General features: G+C 49.3%; 1 long non-coding RNA gene across 1 annotated transcript; it reads left to right on the top strand.

Annotated features, from left to right (window-relative positions):
• The first annotated feature begins 535 nt into the window (after nt 1-535).
• Nucleotides 536-3685, top strand: LOC141028062 (uncharacterized). Its single transcript, XR_012190280.1, has 2 exons — nt 536-840; nt 3383-3685. It is a non-coding gene; the product is annotated as an uncharacterized lncRNA (long non-coding RNA).
• The last annotated feature ends 19144 nt before the right edge of the window (nt 3686-22829 follow it).

The raw sequence follows: 22829 nt of genomic DNA, 5'->3' as shown, positions 1-22829 counted from the left end.
AGTAATTCTCTGCTAATGATGCCACGTCACTTAGATTACAGTTGCTAATCTCGCGTTAGTTTGAAACCGATTCAAAATCAAGCAAACAATAAGATTTTTCAAATATTAAAACTAAAATGTTCGGAGTGAACCAAATATTGCATAGGTAATTATGGTGGAGAACCAACTCTAAAAATGAATAAAACCATAGCAAAACAATTATTTAAATGATTTTAAATATTAAAAATATATTAAATTAGTTTATTTGACCACCAAACTTTTTATGGTAGAGGGTTGTTCTGAAACCTTAATTTAGGAGCTAAGGTTATATTTTATAAAACTATAAATAAAAGAGGAACTAAAGTTAAAACAGAAAAAAAACAAAAACAGAAAACTAAACTAACAAACAAATAAAAAGGCAAAGGCCGCCCCCCTTTTCACATGGGGCCTCTTGGCCCAGTCGGCTCCGTCGACCAGGCCGGCCCAACCGGCCACCCCTCGCTCCCCTTATCTCCACCCGACCGGAACCCTAGCTACACCCCCACTCCCCCCCGAACCGCTCGTCTCCACTTCCCCCCTCACTCCCCCGATCCCCTTCTGGATCGGGATCCCGTCGACGACGACCACTCAGGAACCGCGCCGTCGTCGTTGTCGCAGCCGGAATCGTCCCCAAGCCACGAGGAGTTGTCCAGGAGGCGTGCCATCGTCGCCTTCCTCGCCGGATCGAGGCAGTGAAGCCTCATCGACAGCGCCCACGTCGTTCCCCTCCGTCGGCGAACCGCCACTGCTCGTTTTTGATTCGTGCTTCCTCAGCCCCTCCGGACCTCCCAGATCCATCCCGGGCACACCCCGAGCATCGCTGTGAGGCCTCCGCTCGATTCACCTTCTCCGTTTTGTTTCTCCCTCGCCGAAGGTCGCTGTAACACCATCGTAGACGGGGCTCTGCTCTCGCGCGCTCTTGGCCACGCCCTGCACCCGCTCGTCGCGCGCCGCCCGCGCCTTGCCTTCCCCGAGGCTGTGCTCGCCGCGCGCCACGCTTGCTACCCGCTGCTACCTGCACTGATGCTGCTGCTTGCTACAGCCGCCGCCGCCTCCGACCGCCGCTCCTCGCGCTCGCTCACCCCCCTCGCGCGCCCATGACAGCGCGCGCTGGCGACGTTCGCAGCCGCTGCTGCCCTTCCCCATCCCCGCCGCAGCTACCGTCTCCGCCCCCCCGTCACCTCCCCCTGCGGCTGCTGCCGGCACCACCGCCGCAGCCATCTCGCTCGTCTCCGTCTCTGGCTTCTGCTGCTCCGGCCACTCGCCGTGGCCTCGCCACTGCCGCCGGAGGCGGACAGCTTCCGTCTCTGCGGGCGGGCGTCCTGGCGCCCCGCGCCCGATCCACCGCCCGCGCCCGTTTGGCCCTATGGGCCACTGCCCAGTGGGGCCCCCACCCACGCCCCTGTTAAAAAAAAGAAGAATAGAAAAATATAATTAAAATAATAATTAATTAATTACTTAATTAGTTAACTTAATTATATCTGTTAAATTAACCTAATCACTTATTAAACTAACTAATCAAGTTTATTTAACCTAAGTCAATGACAACCGGGACCCACACGTCAGTTTGACCAAGTCATCTGACTGTTGACTGCTGACATCACCCTGATGTCATGCTGACATCATAATAGCATTTTCGAATTAAATTAAATCTGTTATTTCTAGAAATTGATAAAATCTATAAAAATTCATATAAAATAATCCGTAACTCGGATGGAAAAACTTTGTACATGAAAGTTGCTCAGAACAACGAGACGAATCCGAATACGCAGCCCGTTCGTCCGCCACACATCCCTAGCATAGCGAGCACGCAACTTTTCCCCTCCGTTTCATCTGTCCGAAAACGCAAAACTTCGGGGATACTTTCCCGGACGTTTCCCCCCTTCGTCGGTATCACCTCCTACCACGTTAGGGCATACCTAGCACCGCGTATTGCCTCGTTATGTTTTGTGATGCTTTGTTTGCTCCGTATTTACTGTTTCTTCCCCCCTCTTCTTCCCCGGTAGACCCCGAGACCGGCGCTGATGCCACCGAGTATGACTACGTCACCGACGACCCTCTTCTTCCTGTGCAACAAAGCTTCCGGGCAAGCCCCCCCTTGATCACCAGATATCGCCTATTCTTCTCTATACTGCTTGCATTAAAGTAGTGTAGCATGTTACTGCTTTCGGTTAAATCCTATTCTGCTGCATAGCCTTTCATTGTTGCTACAGTTGATACCCTTACCTGCAATCCTAAATGCTTAGTATAGGTTGCTAGTGTTCCATCAGTGGCCCTACACTCTTGTCCGTCTGCCATGCTATACTACTGGGCCATGATCACTTCGGGAGGTGATCACGGGCATATGCTATACACTTTATACTGTTACATTACTTATGATACTGTTCGGAGATGGGGGCTGAAGGGGCAGGTGGCTCCATCCCGGTAGAGGTGGGCCTGGGTTCCCGACGGTCCCCGACTGTTACTTTGTGGCGGAGCGACAGGGCAGGTTGAGACCACCTAGGAGAGAGGTGGGCCTGGCCCTGGTCGGCATTCGCAGATACTTAACACGCTTAACGAGATCTTGGTATTTGATCTGAGTCTGGCCACTGGCCTATACGCACTAACCAACTACGCGGGAACAGTTATGGGCACTCGGCGTCATGGTATCAGTCGAAGCATTCATGACGTCAGCGACTGAGCGGCGCGCGCCGGATTGGACTGGAACGCCTGCTAGGCTAGGTCTGCTTCCGGCCGCCCACGCAACATGCAGGTGTGCAATGGGCGATGGGCCCAGACCCATGCGCCATAGGATTTAGACCGGCGTGCTGACCTCTCTGTTGTGCGTAGGTGGGGCTGCGACGTGTTGATCTTCCGAGGCCGGGCATGACCCAGGAAAGTGTGTCCGGCCAAATGGGATCGAGCGTGTTGGGTTATGTGGTGCACCCCTGCAGGGAAGTTTATCTATTCGAATAGTCGTGATCTTCGGTAACAGGATGACTTGGAGTTGTACCTTGACCTTATGACAACTAGAACCGGATACTTAATAAAACACACCCATCCAAGTGCCAGATATAACCCGGTGATCGCTCTCTAACACGGCGTCGAGGAGGGGATCGCCGGGTAGGTTTATGCTATGCGATGCTACTTGGTGAACTTACCATCTACTCTCTTCTACATGCTGCATGATGGAGGTGGCCTGAAGCGTAGTCTTCCACAGGATTAGCTATCCCCCTCTTATTCTGGTATTCTGCAGTTCAGTCCACCGATATGGCCCTTTACACATATACCCATGCATATGTAGTGTAGCTTCTTGCTTGCGAGTACTTTGGATGAGTACTCACGGTTGCTTTTCTCCCTCTTTTCCCCCTTTCCATTCTACCAGGTTGTCGCAACCAGATGCTGGAGCCCAGGAGCTTGACGCCACCGTCGACAACGACTCCTACTACACCGGAGGTGCCTACTACTACGTGCAGGCCGCTGACGACGACCAGGAGTAGTTTAGGAGGATCCCAGGCAGGAGGCTTGCGCCTCTTTCGAGCTGTATCCCAGTTTGTGCTAGCCTTCTTAAGGCAAACTTGTTTAACTAATGTCTGTACTCAGATATTGGTGCTTCCGCTGACTCGTCTATGATCGAGCACTTGTATTCGAGCCCTCGAGGCCCCTGGCTTGTATTATGATGCTTGTATGACTTATTTCATTTTAGAGTTGTGTTGTGATATCTTCCCGTGAGTCCCTGATCTTGATCGTACACGTTTGCGTGTATGATTAGTGTACGATTGAATCGGGGGCGTCACAAGTTGGTATCAGAGCCGACTGCCTGTAGGAATCCCCCTTCCAAACTCCTTGGCCGAAGTCAAGTCTAGTCGATGAAAATTGTTTTACTAACATGGCTGTGCGGCCCATGGGCCCACGTCGCCATTGGGTGGTATTAGGATCTTTTACTCCTCATCTATACTCTGGGACTCTAATCTCTCTTCTATTCGGGTTAAATGATTTTACTAAATCTAACTCTAGGTTCTCGTAGCTACTTCCTCCCGGAGAGCCACTCGATACAGGTGATTGCCTGATGCACTAGAAGATTCCGAAGTTACTCTCCGATGTTCTCTCGATACTTTGTGCCATCGCTTTTGCAATTCCCTTCCATCGATAAACCCCTATGGATAACCACGTATACTCGCCATTCATACAATGTTTCCCAGTTGATCTTGTTACTACAAGATACCCCGAAATTCTCTCTGTTGTTCCGAGAATCCTTTGAGCTTAGTGCCTTGCTGTTCTTTGTCACCTGAATACCCCTACGGATAATTCTCGCACTTACCGAGTATCCGCTCATCCCCAGTTGATTCAACTAATTCACAAAAATCTTCGAAATGCTATTTGAACTTCCAAAAATCCCAAGCAGCCTATTGCTCTTGAAATTCTTGCTTGCTTGCATTATGTTTAATCCCATAAGTCTCGTAATCATATTGGTATCCCTTGTCATTATCATTTTGAGGTTGTTGATTCAAAATGTTGCGAATGCTCACAATCCTTAATCAGATCCTAGAATTCATTCTTTCGGCTCAGACGTCTTTTTAAACATGAGCTGAATCTCGACCAATCAAATTGTTGTCGATTTTACCCCTAAGCTTACTCAACTTATCCATCCTTAATCAGAGCGTTTGCTTCTGATCCTTTGATTTGGAAATCATAATTCCCTTACATGTGAGCTTTGAATTAGCCAGTTGTTTCTATAATCCAATGCCTTTGAATTGTTTCTTCCTCTGGTTGAGTACCGATGCTCACATCAGACCCCTTGAGGACCACTGGAACCTTTGTTGGGTTTTATCTGACAGCGTCCTTCCTATTCAATCACTTGGGAAGTTCTTTCCCTGATACATAATGCCATTAGTAAATCCTATTCTCGGATTTGGCCAACCATGCTCTACCTTCGAGCTTGTGTTATTTACTCTTTAAGTTTGTAGTATATGTTTCTATGCCCCGATGGGTTGAACCTATGCCATCCTTAATCTGTGGGAACCCGAGAGTTTTCACGAGTTATACTCTACTGGCTTTTCGTCAGATAAAATTTCAACACCTACAACTTCTTCAAAAGCGGGAAGTGAATGAAAAGTTGTGCATTGGAGAAGTGGGAGTCGGCCTTGAACTTTGTGTTCATGCCCATGGACACGATGTAGATCCTATCATGAAAGCTTCTAGTAATGATAACTATTTCCTTGATAAATATCATCTGGCATCTGTGAATTGATCCTTTGTAATTGTGGTTCCGACCATATGTTCTTCCTTGATCCCATCTCTCGGGCAAGTTTAAGCACTTGCCTTCCATGGATCAATACACCAATCCAACCTCTACTTTGATCTTTCATCGAGTATTACACCCAGGTATCTCGAGATTGTCACGGAACTGCATAGCGTTTTATGAGTTCTCCATCAAGTACTACATTCTCACTGATTCTAATTTTTCACGGGCTCCGAGTCATTAAACACTCCAGGACACCGATAACTGAATTGAGTTCGCATCACGATTAAACAAGTATTAGTAATCTTCTTTGCTTACGAGTTTAGTAATCCTTCAAGTCATTCCTAGCCTGATCGGCTATATCATTGTCGTGATGATTTTAACTGTGCTACCTGGTCCTTATTCTTGGAGCACCACTTTCGACGATGAGCTAAGCTTACGTCGATTTTCCTCGTCATGTCATTTCGCCTTAAACAACAAAGTTGATTTCGAGTTTGTGTCCTACTCGTGGTTCCAATAACTGTGACACCCCAAAAATTTTGGCCTTATTTTTATTTATTCAAATGTTGCCAGGAAATAAAACTTTTCCAATTGTCAAGTTTTACCTTTTGTGACTTTTGGATTTTATGCCCCTAGTGGGAAAAACCTTCAAAGGTATTGTTGGACTTGATTTCTCTCTATTATGAAACAATTATTTATCAGTGGATTCAAATGTTGCAAGATTTATTTTCTCAAAACTTTGCTCTTATAAAATGATTTCTTCTGCATTGGGAGCCCATTTGCACTACAACCATTTGATAAATGCTCCAAAAAATTCCACCAAAATTTGGGGATGTCAGGTGATGTTTCCACATCACTTTTATGCAAAGATATCTTCTGGCCATTGGAGATTTTGGGCTCTACCCCAACTTTTCCAATCTGGTCCAGTAGGCACTTTTGCACTACAACCCATTTAAATATTCTTCTAAAAATTCTTCCAAGTGTTTGGAGATGTCAATGGATGCATACAATTCACCTTCAAGCAAAAAAACCAGTGATGTTCTTTGAAAAATTTGAGTGAATCAACCTCTTTTGCATGCTGGTCCAAATTGGTGATTTGTACTGCAAACATGTTTTCCTTTGCTCTAATAACCCTGAGCTTTCTCCTACTTGTAGCCCTCCCTACCAAACTCTTAAGTCCAGGAGATTGGGCTCATTGGAGATTTTGAAGTGCATGTTCTAAACCTTTTTCTTTCTGCCCAAAACTGGAGTTTTGCAAAACTTGCACTATCAACTTTCTGTTTTTGCCAAACTAATCTTACCACCATCTCCTGCATCTAAGGAGACACTGATCTGGAGATTTTGGCCACCCCAAGAGTTGCCTAAGTGCATCTGGCTTTCTGTCGAACACCTGGTGTGCACAGCCACTTTTGGCAAGCCCTCTGGTTTGCATTGTGGACTTGAACCCCTGACCCACCCACCTTGTCCACTGAGTGTCTTGCTACCCCTACCTCCATCCTGTGCAGTGCCAGCTCCACCCTCGAGCTCTAGAGCGCGCTGGCATTTCGTCGAATAGGTGCCGTGCGTGCTCTGGGCGCGCCCAGAGCGCACGTTTTGCACGCGCGCGCACTACGCCGCACTGCCGCACTCGACGCGACCCGACCCTGGCCCCCTCTGCATCGCTGAACCGCGCACTAGCCGCCCCCTGCTCCACGGTACCTCTGGCGCCCTGATGCGCCGCTGGCCGCGCCTTTGGCGGCACGCCGGCGTCGGCAGCGGATTCCGCCGCGGACGGCACCGCCCAAACCACCAGCGCGCGCCAGCTGCCTCAGAGCACAGGCCGCGCTTATCCTCCCGCTCGTCGGCACGCGTTCGTCGCCGCCGCGATGCCCTGCAACTACAGCAACGGCTGTCGCCGGCGATCCTATCTTCTGCCGCCACGGTCCAGCCTCGTCACGCTATATAAAGGGTCCCCGAGCTCATTCAAGACTTCAGGCGACATCAGACTTCCCCCGTAGAGCTTCCCACGCAGTAGATCGACCCATAGTGGCCGTCCTCCCCAACTCCGGCCAGCTCGGCCGCCGCCAAGCCCCGGCGCGATTCGTCGCAACCAGCCACCCTCTCGCCCAACCAGCACCACCAGTAGCTCCCTCTGGTCCTTGCGGAGCTACCCAGCTACCCAAGCTCGATCGGAGACCACCGGAGCACAAAAAGCACTTCGCCACCGTAGCCTCTCTCCGCCGCGGAGCTCGCCGCCGGTGACCTCCTCCATCCCCACCTGCCTAACACCCACCGAGAGGACCGCCTCGGTCTGGCCAACCCATCCCTACCCTCAGATGCCCTCGAGGAGCCGCCGTTCGTCGCCGGCAATCGTCGGAGCCCCGCGCCGGTCGGGCACAGAGAAAGGAGGGAGAGGGAGACCAGTCAAACCTGACCAGTGGGCCCTCTGGACCCACTGTCAGTGACCCGCTTCCCCGCCCTCTCTGGTTAAGTGGTAGCACAAAGACCGGAGTACGTCTCCCCTGTTTTGAAAGCGTATTTCTCTCGAATCGTTTTCCTTTTCTGGTTTTATTTAAAAACAAAGTTGACCAAACTTTGACTAGCTATAACTTTTAAAATAAAACTCCAAATGAGTTGATTCTTTTTCCTACCTCTCTCAAATTTTCATCTAGTTTATTTTAAGATTTATTTAAAAATTATTTGAGACAGGTTTTGGTACTGTGTTTGAAATATTTGTATTTGTGTATTTTGCAAAATAGGATTTTCGGAGGAAAAGGAAAACTTCCAACAAGTGCATCCTTTGCATACTCTTGAAGGCAAGCATTTCTGAGCTCTGGCATAATATTTTGTTGTGGTGTTTGGATGCGATCACAACACCTTTTGACTCAAAGTATGTGATAGCTTTATGTATCGATATGGTCTCGTGCATGAGTGCACTTTGGAGTTTGTTTGTGGCCAGCAATGGATACACTAATGATTTGGATCATCCTCGTGAGCTTCTCTTGCACACCGGTAGGGAGCCGGGAAAGTCGTGGTCTTGGGTAGACGCGAGCTTGTCCCTAACCCCTCGTCGAGACGAGTATGCCCGGCATAGCATGGTGAGGCTCGAGGAGTGGTGATTTGTTTCACTAGTGGTAATATTGTTGGTGGATTCTTGGACCACCTGAGTCGGTTGTAGACCGAGTCTTGATCGATAGCTTCTTCCTTTGTCGGTACCACCACTTGTCGCTGCAAGGGACAGGGTATGGTTCAGTAGGTTGTCAACCCCTTTCCAAAGCACACACCGTACAGAGAGGCCGTGATGAGGGTCCCATGGCCATGGATTAAAGCCAGTCATCCGGTCCGGGGGCATGGGTGTTTCGGTTGTAGCCGAAGGGGATAGCTTCCCCAGTTTGCGCGCGGTATAAATTTTGTGATCCCATGCTACGTCGAGGTTGTAGCCTCCCCACTTAGAGTTTTGCTTGGCAGGTGTCGTGGGTGATTCCAGGCACTGGTGAGTTAAGCTGGTGTGTGCAGGTCAGGCGTGTTTTCAATCAAAAGACCGTAGACGGCGTTAGTCCCAAGGGACTGAGTAATCCCGTTACTCGTGGAAAATGGTATTACCTCTGCAGAGGATATATCCTGTTAGATAGTCATGTTCTTGAGTAGAGACCAGTCTGAGATGAGTCTCAGTAACGGTATTCGGATGGAGAACGATTTAACTAGAACTCTGTAACGGCATTCGGATGGAGATACGGCTTGACTAAATTATCGGTTTCTGGATGGAGAAACGACTGTACTTATTTTTGTTTAAGATTTTGGCATATGGATTATGATCTTTATTATTTTGGACTGACCATTTATATTGCGTATATTATTGAGTATCCCTGGGACGGTTCAACCCCCTGGATATTCGCTGTGATTATTCTCTTATAAGCCCTCTCTGTGGCGTCGCTCAGACGCCCGACTGCGGCATGCTTGTTCTTCATTTATCTTTTGTAAGCCCTTTATGTGGTGTCGCCCCGACGCCCGACTGCGGCATTATTATTTCTGCATTTTCCGCTCGAGGAGTCATTCAGACCCTCGTTTGGCACCTATATTACTATTCCGCATTTTCCGCTCGAGGAGTCATTCAGACACTCGTTTGGCACCCAGTATTTTGTTTTGGTATATTTTTTTAACCATATGTGTGCATCTTGATTTTTCGTATCTTTTCGTGACAGACGTGTGATCACATAATAATCTGGAGCATGTTGATATTTATTATACCTGTGTTCTTAATGTTTGCGAGTACATTCCAACGTACTCACTGGCTTGTCCCTGGCTATTGTCTTGGCCAGATTCCTCGCTTGGAGATGAGCACCGTGGTGACAGCCTCGGAACCTACGTGTTGACGTAGGCAGCCTCGCGAAGATAGGAGTTATCCTGGTCAGCTGTTCTTGTGGGAAATGGAGTCCCATAGACGCAGATGTACCCAATCGCTTCCGCCCTCAACCATTAGAAACCAAGTGTTGTACTCCTAGGCCTAAATGGTCTTGTACTACATATTTTTGTACTTGCTTGGAATTCTTGTATCAAGTTGGTACCTCATCAGCTAACAGTAATCCTGGGGCTGATGAGCGCACAGGCCGTTTTTCTGGGAATTTATATCCCAAAAATCCGGTCGTGACAGACTTGGTATCAGAGCCAGGCTGACCATTGGCTAATCCTATCTTAGCCAGGTCAATAAACCCAGGTTAACCCAAACCATCAGACCTTAGCTTAACCCCGGTCAAGCTTCCCGCATAAGGTAGCCCCACAGTGACCCGACGTCCTTTTCGGCGGACGGTGCCCAACCTATCAACCTAGCCCGTCGATCACGCGCCAGTGACCGACACCCAACCCGTCTCTATCGCAAGCGTGCAGAGGAAGACTCCGTCCCCTTTTCCTATAAAAAGGGCACGCTAGCCACGACACAACACAGCCTCTTTCCCCCCAAATCGAGCCACGATGCCTGGCCCCATTGTTCACAATGAGACCACAGCGACCAACCTTGGAGGTTTTGTGACCATGCTCGCAAACCTCACCCGCCGTGCCTATGCGTTAGAAGAGCCTCCTGAGTATGTTGTGTACCAAGGACCCATGTACGGTGAAAGCCGTCAGTATTGGGCCACTGTGCACATCTACGGTAGGGGTCTGTCGCCAGAACGCCCCTACAGGTTCACTGGAAGGACAACTCCCTTCGAGCCACAAGCCATCCAACTGGCAGCCCGAGAAGCTATAGTTCAACTCCGGCACTTGTCGCCCAGAGTTAACAGTCGCTCGTTCTACTACTACCCCAGTCGTGACGGGTATGGTAGGCCGCCTCAAGTTGCCAACGGAGACCACGAGACGGATCCTGCGCTGTTGCATCTGGTGCGCTATGTAAGCGCACTAGAGCAACTGTTCGACCAGGTCACTCTTGATCTGATCGCAGCTCGTGGAGAGCTGGTTCGCCGAGCCCCGGCGAGGAGAGAAGCGGAGCCCGACACCGACAACCCAGTCGTGCTGTTCGGACACCCGATCGATCCCTTGAGGTCTGCGCCAGCCATCAACCAGAGCACTTTGGTGACCCCAGAAGCGCTTCGTCGCCTTTTGGAAACCCATTCCAACGGGATTTGGGCCAACAACCCCCGGGATGGTCATCACCATCTCCCCAACTCTGCAGCCCCTCAGCCTCAACCAGCGAATCCCGACGGTGAGAACCGTGGAGAAGCATCGGCGTCCGCAAGGCCAGCCCACTTAGACATTAACGAAGTAGACTAAGTCGCTCAAAGTTGTATCGAGCCTTAGTTTCCTACGCTTTGTAATATGCGGCCTTGTATCGCTTTTGTTGCATGCTGTCTGTTTGAGTGCTCTTATTTTTTTTGGAGTAGTAGCTATGCATGTGTACGTTGGCGTACAGTTGCATTTTTTTTCGGGCGCAGCTACCAAGACCAACCCTGTCGGCTCCCACAGCAATGCGTCCCATTTATGTGACGTGTATATCTGTGGCTTTGACCCGAGTACAGGATCGTCAGCCAGTTACCTTTCACCCCGGTAGATATCCCAGCCCCGGTGCTATATAAAGGCCACTCCGTGACCTTGCCGAGCACCCCTCATCTTTGTGCGCAGCGCTCACAGCCATTCCTTGCCATGTCGACCCCCAGCATTTATCTGAGAACCCCAGACGCAACCCCGGGTAGCTTTGTCAAATTATTGTGGGACTTTACCTGCAGTACTATGAGTGCCACCCGTCCACCCCAGTACGAGTTGCTCAAATCGAGGATCACTCCGTCCACCTCGAAATATTGGGCAGTGGTGCACATCCCTCCCGCATACCCAAATCAAGATCCAACGGAAGTCTCCTTCGTGGGGAAATCCATGCCGACTCCGCATATGGCCATAGAAGCTGCTGCGTACGAGGCGCTCACTCGTCTTCGATTCGCAGTGCCCTATGCCAGCGAGCGAGGATACTACTATTTTCCGAGTCGTGCAGCACCCGGAGAAGTTGCATCTTTTCCCGGTGGGCGCATTGAGAGAGATCCAGTACTGGCCAACCTTGCCCAGTACGTCATCGCTCAGGAGCGTTTAACTCAGCGAGTATTGGGTTATCTCCAGAGCCTCGCTGATTTAAACCCTCGGATCGCTATTGGCAGACCACTGAGGCCTGACCAGGAAGGACGCATTCACCGACTGGTCAACCCGCTTCCCCCGATAGAAGAGGAGTGTGCCCCGGTGCCAGAGGCGTTTTCTCAGGACCCTGTCGCTTTACCGTTTTCCATGTAAACGCCTCCGATGTATTTATTATCCCAGTACTTGTATTTATGTGTTGCAGCATGTTCGTAAAAATTTTGTGCGACGGATCCGTTTTTTCTTTAGTTCCTGTTTTGTGTGAGCAGTGTTACATCTGTTAGTTTTGTTTTAATTATTTCTTCTCTCACAACATGTTTTTCGAGGAGATTTCTTTTCCCTGAGTTATTGCTGCGTATTTATACATTTTCTCGACATAGATTTTTTATTCACGCAGCATCATTACAGCAAACTCTCAGCAGCCACCACTCGACCATGAGCACTGTTACAAATCCTTGAGCACATTTTTGCGCCTATCCAACCACACTCGAGGACACCACAGTCTCAGTGAGAGAGATTTGTGAGCATTCATTCGAGCGCGAGCTGCCCCGGCACTCCGACAGCAGTCAGCCCCGATGCCGCGCTTAATCCACGTGATCGCCGCCACCGCGTAGAGCCAACACTCGTGCGGCAGCATCACGACGATCGTCCAGGATCATCGCGCACAGGAGCACGGAGAACCCCAGCAGCACCGCCAAGCCTCCACACACCAGGACCACATACCAGTCCGGCATTGCCTCCGCCATGAGAGCCTCGGCTCGAGCTCCTGCCAGCAGCTATGGAGGAGAAGGATGGAGAAGTGGAATCGAGGCCGGGTGTGAGGGAGAAGAGAGGAGCACCGCGAGCGTTTTATAGCCCGAGATCGGTGTACGGTGGGCGAGGTCCACCAGCGCCACTCGTCGCTCGACCGCCGGTGTTCGGAGGCGAGTCCGCGAGCAGTGCCGACAGCGCCCTGGCCCGCGAGGTGAGTGCACGCTGCACCAGCAGCTAGCACGCCGCGCACTACCCCGGTACGGCCTCGAAGCCCTACGAGCTAGGCATCGCCGGTGGAGGAGGCGCGGGAGAACGCGCGAGAGAGAGAGAGCCAGAGGTAGGAGAAGAGGCCGACAGTGGGCCCTAGGCCCACCTGTCAGCCAGAGAGAGCACTGTGCTCCCGGGTGTGACCAGCCTGTTTTAGTAATTTAGAATTTATTCTAAATTACTGTATCCCGTAGAAATATCTCGTTTTCCCTGACCGTGGATTTTTCCACACCACGCCAGTGTACCACACTGTGGTTTTACACCACTTATTGCCCTCTCACTGTAGCCGTTTGCTTTTGTGCATTTGAAGGATTTCTTTGACAAAAACAATTTTTATTTCAAAACAAATCCTTGTTCAAAACCACTTTTAACAAATCTCGAGGACGAGATTTTTCTTAGGGGGGTAGTGTTGTGACACCCCAAAATTTTTGGCCTTATTTTTATTTATTAAAATGTTGCCAGGAAATAAAACTTTTCCAATTGTCAAGTTTTACCTTTTGTGACTCTTGGATTTTATGCCCCTAGTGGGACAAACCTTCAAAGGTATTGTTGGACTTGATTTCTCTCTATTATGAAACAATTATTTATCAGTGGATTCAAATGTTGCAAGATTTATTTTCTCAAAACTTTGCTCTTATAAAATGATTTCTTCTGCATTGGGAGCCCATTTGCACTAAAACCATTTGATAAATGCTCCTAAAAATTCCACCAAAATTTGGGGATGTCAGGTGATGTTTCCACATCACTTTTATGCAAAGATATCTTCTGGCCATTGGAGATTTTGGGCTCTACCCCAACTTTTCCAATCTGGTCCAGTAGGCACTTTTGCACTACAACCCATTTAAATATTCTTCTAAAAATTCTTCCAAGTGTTTGGAGATGTCAATGGATGCATACAATTCACCTTCAAGCAAAAAAACCGGTGATGTTCTTTGAAAAATTTGAGTGAATCAACCTCTTTTGCATGCTGGTCCAAATTGGTGATTTGTACTGCAAACATGTTTTCCTTTGCTCTAATAACCCTGAGCTTTCTCCTACTTGTAGCCCTCCCTACCAAACTCTTAAGTCCAGGAGATTGGGCTCATTGGAGATTTTGAAGTGCATGTTCTAAACCTTTTTCTTTCTGCCCAAAACTGGAGTTTTGCAAAACTTGCACTATCAACTTTCTGTTTTTGCCAAACTAATCTTACCACCATCTCCTGCATCTAAGGAGACACTGATCTGGAGATTTTGGCCACCCCAAGAGTTGCCTAAGTGCATCTGGCTTTCTGTCGAACACCTGGTGTGCACAGCCACTTTTGGCAAGCCCTCTGGTTTGCATTGTGGACTTGAACCCCTGACCCACCCACCTTGTCCACTGAGTGTCTTGCTACCCCTACCTCCATCCTGTGCAGTGCCAGCTCCACCCTCGAGCTCTAGAGCGCGCTGGCATTTCGTCGAACAGGTGCCGTGCGTGCCCTGGGCGCGCCCAGAGCGCATGTTTTGCACGCGCGCGCACTACGCCGCACTGCCGCACTCGACGCGACTCGACCCTGGCCCCCTCTGCATCGCTGAACCGCGCACTAGCCGCCCCCTGCTCCACGGTACCTCTGGCGCCCTGCTGCGCCGCTGGCCGCGCCCTTGGCGGCACGCCGGCGTCGGCAGCGGATTCCGCCGCGGACGGCGCCGCCCAAATCACCAGCGCGCGCCACCTGCCTCAGAGCACAAGCCGTGCTTATCCTCCCGCTCGTCGGCACGCGTTCGTCGCCGCCGCGATGCCCTGCAACTACAGCAACGGCTGTCGCCGGCGATCCTATCTTCTGCCGCCACGGTCCAGCCTCGTCACGCTATATAAAGGGTCCCCGAGCTCATTCAAGACTTCAGGCGACATCAGACTTCCCCCGTAGAGCTTCCCACGCAGTAGATCGACCCATAGTGGCCGTCCTCCCCAACTCCGGCCAGCTCGGCCGCCGCCAAGCCCCGGCGCGGTTCGTCGCAACCAGCCACCCTCTCGCCCAACCAGCACCACCAGTAGCTCCCTCTGGTCCTTGCAGAGCTACCCAGCTACCCAAGCTCGATCGGAGACCACCGGAGCACAAAAAGCACTTCGCCACCGTAGCCTCTCTCCGCCGCGGAGCTCGCCGCCGGTGACCTCCTCCATCCCCACCTGCCTAACACCCACCGAGAGGACCGCCTCGGTCTGGCCAACCCATCCCTACCCTTAGATGCCCTCGAGGAGCCGCCGTTCGTCGCCGGCGATCGCCGGAGCCCCGCGCGGTCGGGCACAGAGAAAGGAGGGAGAGGGAGACCAGTCAAACCTGACCGGTGGGCCCTCTGGACCCACTGTCAGTGACCCGCTTCCCCGCCCTCTCTGGTTAAGTGGTAGCGCAAAGACCGGAGTACGTCTCCCCTGTTTTGAAAGCGTATTTCTCTCGAATCGTTTTCCTTTTCTGGTTTTATTTAAAAACAGAGTTGACCAAACTTTGACTGGCTATAACTTTTAAAATAAAACTCCAAATGAGTTGATTCTTTTTCCTACCTCTCTCAAATTTTCATCTAGTTTATTTTAAGATTTATTTAAAAATTATTTGAGACAGGTTTTGGTACTGTGTTTGAAATATTTGTATTTGTGTATTTTGCAAAATAGGATTTTTGGAGGAAAAGGGAAACTTCCAACAAGTGCATCCTTTGCATACTCTTGAAGGCAAGCATTTCTGAGCTCTGGCATAATATTTTGTTGTGGTGTTTGGATGCGATCACAACACCTTTTGACTCAAAGTATGTGATAGCTTTATGTATCGATATGGTCTCGTGCATGAGTGCACTTTGGAGTTTGTTTGTGGCCAGCAATGGATACACTAATGATTTGGATCATCCTCGTGAGCTTCTCTTGCACACCGGTAGGGAGCCGGGAAAGTCGTGGTCTTGGGTAGACACGAGCTTGTCCCTAACCCCTCGTCGAGACGAGTATGCCCGGCATAGCATGGTGAGGCTCGAGGAGTGGTGATTTGTTTCACTAGTGGTAATATTGTTGGTGGATTCTTGGACCACCTGAGTCGGTTGTAGACCGAGTCTTGATCGATAGCTTCTTCCTTTGTCGGTACCACCACTTGTCCCTGCAGGGGACAGGGTATGGTTCAGTAGGTTGTCAACCCCTTTCCAAAGCACACACCGTACAGAGAGGCCGTGATGAGGGTCCCAGGGCCATGGATTAAAGCCAGTCATCCGGTCCGGGGGCATGGGTGTTTCGGTTGTAGCCGAAGGGGATAGCTTCCCCAGTTTGCGCGCGGTATAAATTTTGTGATCCCATGCTACGTCGAGGTTGTAGCCTCCCCACTTAGAGTTTTGCTTGGTAGGTGTCGTGGGTGATTCCAGGCACTGGTGAGTTAAGCTGGTGTGTGTAGGTCAGGCGTGTTTTCAATCAAAAGACCGTAGACGGAGTTAGTCCCAAGGGACTGAGTAATCCCGTTACTCATGGAAAATGGTATTACCTCTGCAGAGGATATATCCTGTTAGATAGTCATGTTCTTGAGTAGAGACCAGTCTGAGATGAGTCTCAGTAACGGTATTCGGATGGAGAATGATTTAACTAGAACTCTGTAACGGCATTCGGATGGAGATACGGCTTGACTAAATTATCGGTTTCCGGATGGAGAAACGACTGTACTTATTTTTGTTTAAGATTTTGGCATATGGATTATGATCTTTATTATTTTGGACTGACCATTTATATTGCGTATATTATTGAGTATCCCTGGGACGGTTCAACCCCCTGGATATTCGCTGTGATTATTCTCTTATAAGCCCTCTCTGTGGCGTCGCTCAGACGCCCGACTGCGGCATGCTTGTTCTTCATTTATCTTTTGTAAGCCCTTTATGTGGTGTCGCCCCGACGCCCGACTGCGGCATTATTATTTCTGCATTTTCCGCTCGAGGAGTCATTCAGACCCTCGTTTGGCACCTATATTACTATTCCGCATTTTCCGCTCGAGGAGTCATTCAGACACTCGTTTGGCACCCAGTATTTTGTTTTGGTATATTTTTTTAACCATATGTGTGCATCTTGATTTTTCGTATCTTTTTGTGACAGACGTGTGATCACATAATAATCTGGAGCATGTTGATATTTATTATACCCGTGTTCTTAATGTTTGCGAGTACATTCCAACGTACTCACTGGCTTGTCCCTGGCTATTGTCTTGGCCAGATTCCTCGCTTGGAGATGAGCACCGTGGTGACAGCCTCGGAACCTACGTGTTGACGTAGGCAGCCTCGCGAAGATAGGAGTTATCCTGGTCAGCTGTTCTTGTGGGAAATGGAGTCCCATAGACGCAGATGTACCCAATCGCTTCCGCCCTCAACCATTAGAAACCAAGTGTTGTACTCCTAGGCCTAAATGGTCTTGTACTACATATTTTTGTACTTGCTTGGAATTCTTGTATCAAGTTGGTACCTCATCAGCTAACAGTAATCCTGGGGCTGATGAGCGCACAGGCCGTTTTTCTGGGAATTTATATCCCAAAAATCCGGTCGTGACAATAACCTTTCGCTTCAGCATTCGTTTGACTTGATGTCATCATCGATCGATTACATCTTTGTGAAATCTCTCGACAAATGTGTCGTGATCATCATCAGTATTCCGAGCTTTTCTAGGATATCAATTGAATTCATGATGAGAAATACCATCCTTGCCTCGATGATTTGTGTTATCATCGACCACTTTATTGTCTTCCCTCCAACACAAACTTGTTCGTGTTTTGTGTTATACCTTGAGTTTCTTTCTACCCATCATTTGTTCTTCTTTACCTTGAAGTATTACCATCTTTTATGTCAAGAATGTCGTGAGAATTTCACCACCCCTTAAGAATTCTTGATTCAAGTGATACTTCTCGCAATCTCCATTCAATTCTTGGTCCATGTATTGTTGCTAACCGGAATACCAACAAATAAAATGTTCGGTGTAATTCCAAAACTTCTAGCAACCCTATTGCTTGATGTTAATGGTCGATAGTTTATTCTTAGACCATTGGTTATTGAAACACCATTCTGACATCGTTCCTACCTAAGCCCATATCTCGGGTGCACCTTCAACTAATGTTTAATTGTGTATGTTTTCCTCGAACATATATCATTATATCAATTGATCTGACAAATGTTATCTCCTTGTTCACATGATTGTGGAAATCCATCTTTTTGGAAATCTCGAGGAATTGTCGATGAGTCCTTCAGCCACCCCCTCATCCTCTCCTTGGTTTACTGATGAACTCTTGTTTCGGAACTCGCTTCCATAGTTCATTTCCCAAGAATCTTACAATGCCATCCCGTCAATTTGTGTTGCACCTTTTCTTCTCAGACATCCTGAGTCTGAGGTATCCTGACACCAATCAGAGCTGAATCTCGGTCAGATATTATGGTTGGAACATATTTCCAAGAGTTATAACATTGGTCTTTTATATGATCCAGTAAGATGATGTCATGCCTAGCACACCTGGTTGGAGGACCTATTGCAAGACTTATTCTATGAGTTGTTTCTGATGGATCCTTAGTGTATCCAAAGTCTGACCTTTGCTTGAAGAACATGTCAATGCTATCCCGAAGCATGTCTGTGGTAATCCGATTTTCAACCAGAACATTTGAAGCCCAATGCTAAATGTTTCCTGCTCAATTATCCAAACACCGCTGTATGGGTAATGTCATGAAATTTCTCTCCCCTACCTAAAGAGTTTTCTACATTATATCCTGTCATGGATATCATGCTCTGCTTGTCCTTGGGAAGGATATACCCTTGAAATATGTGTTTAAATACATTTTCCTTTCCATTGTTCTGTTTAATCTGATAATCATATTTTCCTTTCCATTGGTTGGTTTAACGTTTCTTGTGATCTATATGATCTAAGCAGTAATATTCTCCTGCTTATGTAAACACCTCGGTGTACAATTCTGTCAGCAAGACCCTGTTACTATTGTTGATGATATTCCGATAGCCACCAATGGACGAGAACTTTGCCTATTGGTCCGCCTCGTTCAACGAGCAAGAAAGTGGTTCTCTTCGTCCCTCGCCCTTGGTACCGACGTTGTTGCCAACATAATCGACAGGCTACCCTCTGACCTGCCTTGCTATCATGACCATGCAAGATGTCACCGCTCCTCCTACTTTTAACCCACATGGTGGGCCCATAACCCACAGTTCCACAGGATCGAAACCTGACTCTCCTATACACCCCCGGTTTCCAAAGTAATTCCTCGCACTTGGCCTCGTATGTGATTCACGAGCCACCTTCGGAGAAATCATCAATTCTGGAATCAAACACAATACTTATTCCCATTGCTTTGAACCCCTTTTCACGCCCTGTTTCAGGCATCAAACGATTGCCTGCCCGCTCGAAACTTCACATGATACCTCCTTACCTTGCTCTCGATATTTTCGTAAGTTTCAATTCGAGAGTTACTTCCGCCACCTTCCTCGATGTTATCGACCAGATAGTCGACCTTGCAGAGGTCTGTTCTCCCTGAATGCCCACCCTTTATTCTTTCGTAAGTACGATGGAGTTCCTGAAGAAAGGACGTCGACTTCATCATGATGACCTGAAGCAGAGAAATGAAGACATCAACATAATGGATCGACCGCTTCGAGAAGAGCAACCAAGATTGAGAATGCTCCACTACAGGAATCAGCTATTTTGCCGTCTGCCACGGCGGACGGCAAAGGCATGAACGGCGGACGGCAAAGGCCTTTGCCGTCAGCCGCGGACGGCAAAAGGCTCCGGCAAAGTAGGCTACGGTAAAGAGCTACTTTATCGTCTGCTTCCTGGCGGCTGACGGCGAAGGGCCTTTGCCGTCTGCAGCGGACGGCAAAGAGAGCAGACAGCAAAGAGCTGGCAGATGGCAAATTAGCTGATTCCAGTAGTGCTCGTTAGAATTCGTAACCCAATCCCTTCCCCGGCACTTCCCCTCTTAAATCTCGGGACGAGATTTCTTGTAGTGGAGGAGAATTGTGACGCCCGGATATTTAAGCTACAGTAATTCTCTGCTAATAATGCCACGTCACTTAGATTACAGTTGCTAATCTCGCGTTAGTTTGAAACCGATTCAAAATCAAGCAAACAATAAGATTTTTCAAGTATTAAAACTAAAATGTTTTGAGTGAACCAAATATTGCATAGGTAATTATGGTGGAGAACCAACTCTAAAAATGAATAAAACCATAGCAAAACAATTATTTAAATGATTTTAAATATTAAACAAATATTAAATTAGTTTATTTAACCACCAAACTTTTTATGGTAGAGGGTTGATCTGAAACCTTAATTTAGGAGCTAAGGTTATATTTTATAAAACTATAAATAAAAGAGGAACTAAAATTAAAACAGAAAAAAAGAACAAAAACAGAAAACTGAAAGCTGAACTAACAAACAAATAAAAAGGCAAAGGCCGCCCCCCTTTTCACACTGGGCCTCTTGGCCCAGTCGGCTCCGTCGACCAGGCCGGCCCAACCGGCCACCCCTCGCTCCCATTATCCCCACCCGACCGGAACCCTAGCTACACCCCCACTCCCCCCCGAACCGCTCATCTCCACTTCCCCCCTCCCTTCTGGATCGGGATCCCGTCGACGACGACCACTCAGGAACCGCGCCGTCGTCGTTGTCGCAGCCGGAATCGTCCCCAAGCCACGAGGAGTTGTCCAGGAGGCGTGCCATCGTCGCCTTCCTCGCCGGATCGAGGCAGTGAAGCCTCATCGACAGCGCCCACATCGTTCCCCTCCGTCGGCGAACCGCCACTGCTCGTCTTTGATTCGTGCTTCCTCAGCCCCTGCGGACCTCCCAGATCCGTCCCGAGCACACCCCGCGCATCGCTGTGAGGCCTCCGCTCGATTCCCCTTCTCCGTTTTGTTTCTCCCTCGCCGTAGGTCGCTGTAACACCATCGTAGACGGGGCTCAGCTCTCGCGCGCTCTTGGCCACGCCCTGCACCCGCTCGTCGCGCGCCGCCCGCGCCTTGCCTTCCCCGAGGCTGTGCTCGCCGCGCGCCACACTTGCTACCCGCTGCTACCTGCACTGATGCTGCTGCTTGCTACGGCCGCCGTCGCCTCCCCCTGCGGCTGCCGCCGGCACCAACGCCGCAGCCATCTCACTCGTCTCCGTCTCTGGCTTCCGCCGCTCCGGCCACTCGCTGTGGCCTCGCCACTGCCGTCGGAGGCGGACAACCTCCGTCTCTGCGGGCGGGCGTCCTGGCCCCCCGCGCCCGATCCACCGCCCACGCCCGTTTGGCCCTATGGGCCACTGCCCAGTGGGGCCCCCACCCACGCCCCTGTTAAAAAAAAGAAGAATAAAAAATATATAATTAATTAATTAATTACTTAATTAGTTAACTTAGTTAGATCTGTTAAATTAACCTAATCACTTATTAAACTAACTAATCCTGTTTAGTTAACCTAAGTCAATGACAACCGGGACCCACGCGTCAGTTTGACCAAGTCAACTGACTGTTGACTGTTGACATCACCCTGATGTCATGCTGACATCATAATAGCATTTTTGAATTAAATTAAATCTTTTATTTCTAGAAATTGATAAAATCTATAAAAATTCATATAAAATAATCCGTAACTCAGATGGAAAACTATGTACATGAAAGTTGCTCAGAACGACGAGACGAATCCAAATACGCAGCCCGTTCGTCCGCCACACATCCCTAGCGTAGCGAGCACGCAACTTTTCCCCTCCGTTTCATCTGTCCGAAAGCGCGAAACTTCGGGATACTTTCCCGGATATTTCCCCCCTTCGTCGGTATCACCTCCTACCGCGTTAGGGCATACCTAGCACCGCGTATTGCCTCGTTATGTTTTGTGATGCTTTGTTTGCTCCGTATTTACTGTTTCTTCCCCCCTCTTCTTCCCCGGTAGACCCCGAGACCGGCGCTGATGCCACCGAGTACGACTACGTCACCGACGACCCTCTTCTTCCTGTGCAACAAAGCTTCCGGGCAAGCCCCCCCTTGATCACCAGATATCGCCTATTCTTCTCTATACTGCTTGCATTAGAGTAGTGTAGCATGTTACTGCTTTCGGTTAAATCCTATTCTGCTGCATAGCCTGTCATTGTTGCTACAGTTGATACCCTTACCTGCAATCCTAAATGCTTAGTATAGGTTGCTGGTGTTCCATCAGTGGCCCTACACTCTTGTCCGTCTGCCATGCTATACTACTGGGCCGTGATCACTTCGGGAGGTGATCACGGGCATATGCTATATACTTTATACTGTTACATTACTTATGATACTATTCAGAGATGGGGGCTGAAGGGGCAGGTGGCTCCATCCCGGTAGAGGTGGGCCTGGGTTCCCGACGGCCCCCGACTGTTACTTTGTGGCGGAGCGATAGGGCAGGTTGAGACCACCTAGGAGAGAGGTGGGCCTGGCCCTAGTCGGCATTCGTGGATACTTAACACGCTTAACGAGATCTTGGTATTTGATCTGATTCTGGCCACTGGCCTATACGCACTAACCAACTACGCGGGAACAGTTATGGGCACTCGGCGTCATGGTATCAGCCGAAGCCTTCGTGACGTCAGCGACTGAGCGGCGCGCGCCGGATTGGACTGGAACGTCTGCTAGGCTAGGTCTGCTTCCGGCCGCCCATGCAACGTGCAGGTGTGCAATGGGCGATGGGCCCAGACCCGTGGGCCATAGGATTTAGACCGGCGTGCTGACCTCTCTGTTGTGCCTAGGTGGGGCTGCGACGTGTTGATCTTCCGAGGCCGGGCATGACCCAGGAAAGTGTGTCCGGCCAAATGGGATCGAGCGTGTTGGGTTATGTGGTGGACCCCTGCAGGGAAGTTTATCTATTCGAATAGCCGTGATCTTCGGTAACAGGACGACTTGGAGTTGTACCTTGACCTTATGAGAACTAGAACCGGATACTTAATAAAACACACCCTTCCAAGTGCCAGATATAACCCGGTGATCGCTCTCTAACAGGGCGAAGAGGAGGGGATCGCCGGGTAGGTT

The sequence above is a fragment of the Aegilops tauschii genome, chromosome 7, assembly GCF_002575655.3.
Source record: "Aegilops tauschii subsp. strangulata cultivar AL8/78 chromosome 7, Aet v6.0, whole genome shotgun sequence".
Lineage (NCBI taxonomy): Eukaryota > Viridiplantae > Streptophyta > Magnoliopsida > Poales > Poaceae > Aegilops > Aegilops tauschii.
The sequence above is the reverse complement of the archived record's forward strand: the minus strand, read 5'-3'. Positions and strand labels throughout refer to the sequence as shown.